The sequence below is a fragment of the Penaeus chinensis genome, chromosome 27 (assembly GCF_019202785.1).
Source record: "Penaeus chinensis breed Huanghai No. 1 chromosome 27, ASM1920278v2, whole genome shotgun sequence".
Taxonomy (NCBI): domain Eukaryota; kingdom Metazoa; phylum Arthropoda; class Malacostraca; order Decapoda; family Penaeidae; genus Penaeus; species Penaeus chinensis.
In genome coordinates, this window is record NC_061845.1 from 6,527,389 (window position 1) to 6,529,888 (window position 2,500).

A 2,500-nucleotide genomic window follows, 5' to 3' on the forward strand; every position below is an offset into this window, starting at 1 on the left:
TATTATTATTATTATTATTATTATTATTATTATTATTATTATTATTATTGTTGTAGATCCGTTACTTTCTGAACATTTTTTTTTTTTTTCAGTTAGATGGAACCGCCTTCAGTTAGATGGGGGCCCCCCTTCCCCAACACGACCCCGCCCCCGCTTGCTTTTTGCTTTTTACTTCACACATTTCCTTCCCTCATTGTATCCTCATATCCTCTCCCTCTTTCGTTTATTTCTCTGTCTCTCTCTCTCGTCTCCTCCTTTTCTCAATTTCCTCCATTTCTTCCTTATATCTTTCTTCCCCTTCTTCCTTTTCCACTTTCTCTATCTATCCTCCTTCCTTCCCCTTCCCTCAAATTCCTTCATCTCTTCATTCCTCCTTCCTCCCTTTCTCCTGCCATCCTCCTTCCTTTCTCCCTCACTCGTTCTTTCCTTTCCTTCCTCTCTTCCTCTTTCTCCCTCCCTCTTCCTCTCGGTCTGTTCCTCCCTCCTTCCTTCCATTCTCCATTTTCGTTTTATGCTTCTCTCGCCTCTCTCTTCTTCCTTCCTCCTACTTCCTCCCTCCTTCTTTCTTGCCCCTTCCCCACTCCTTTATTCTTTCTCCATCTCTTCTCCTTCCTCCTCCTTTCCTTTTTCCATCCATCCTTCCTTCTTCTCCCTCCCTTCCTTCTTCCTACTATTCCCTCTTACTCTTTTCCCCTCCTTTTCTCTCTCTTCCTACCTCATCAATGCACAATCCCTCCTCTCTCCCTCCCTCCTTCCTTCCCTCTTCCCTTCCTCCTTCCTCCCCAATTTCTACTCCCTTCCCAATCCCTCCTTCCCTCCCTCTTCCCTCCATTCTCCCTCCTCCCTCCCCAATTCCTCCTTCCTCCCTTCCCATCTCCCTCCCTCCGTCTCTCCTCGAAAGGCTGAAGCTGTTAGTGTCTGGCCGCTATAATCAATACGTGACTCTCTATGGACTAAGCAACAGCATATGGCGGTAAGCAAAGTGAGGGTGCTCTCGGTCCCGCTGGCTGTAGTGGGAATGATGAAATTGTTATGTTATAAAGGGTTATTTTGTAGACATGGTATATAGTGTGGAGTGTGTGGGATATAGTGTATGAGTTTGCTTCCGTAGAGATAGACAAATCGGTTGGTAAGTAGGTTGGTTGATACATGAATGTATGGATATATTTGTGTGTTCATAAATTATATATATACATATATATATATATATATATAGATATAGATATATTTAAATATATATATACATATATATGTTTACAATGTGGGGGAGAATATCTTTTCGGTATACTCGTGTATTTTCCTGCTCTTCCGATGTTCTCTTTAAGATGTATACTTGCTTGTGTGTGTGTGTGTGTGTGTGTGTATTTTATATACACACACACACACATATATATATATATATATATATATATATATATATATATATATATATATATGTATATGCATACATGTATATACATGGTTATATGTTTATATAACCATATATATACATATCATTCACGATATATCTATGTATACAAGATATATCGTCTTTCTCCATCTTATACATATGATGCATAGCTAGACATGACAAGATATCAGCCGAAATAAACTTATAAATAGATTAAGTCAAAACAGTGCCACTGAAGCTCTTTTCGAAATTACATGAAACATACACTTTGAGATTTTATGTTGATAATGTGATTTCATGAATAAGGAACATCGCGAGATTGCTTTCGAATACTCTTGATCAAAGTCAGCTGATTTTCGCTTCGCTCAGTCAGCTGTTTAGCATTTAGTTGTCTCGTCTGTTTAGCTCTTCGTTCAACCAGATGTTTGTCCTTTTGGTCAATCAGCTGTTCACTCCATTTTGTCTCCTGTTTATTTCTTCGCTCAATTAGCTGTTGGTCTTATTACTCAACCAGATGTTTCTCCTTTCCTTTTATTACCTGACTGTAGCTTCGCTCAATCAGCTGTTTCTCTTTTTCAACAACCAGCTGTCCATTCCTTCGTTTTATCTTTTTTTTTTTTTTTCATCAGCTTTCTTCCTCGCTTAATTATCCACTTTTTCATCCCTTCGCTCAATCAGCTGTTCGCTAAATCAGCAGTTCATCCCTTCGCTTAATCAGCTGATCGCTAAATCGGCTTTTTATCCCTTCGCCTAATCAGCTGATCGCTAAATCAGCTGTTTATCCCTTCGTGTTATCACCTGTTTAGCCCTTCGCTCAATAAGCTGTTTGTTCAATCAGCTCTTCATCATTTCACTCCACTATAACAAGTGGACAAAGACATGAAATTCAGAGTCATCAAAAGTGTTGTGCGTTTTGTCCATGTTATGAAATGGCGCGTATGAATTTCAATCGTAACACTTCTAAATGTGAATATAGCTTGTGTTGTCTGTAAATATACAGCTTGTACAGCAAAAAAAAAATAAAAAAAATAGAAAAATATATATATATATAAAACTTGTGAATACAGCTTTAAAATACGCTTTTGTTAAGTATATGTAAATTTAGAATGG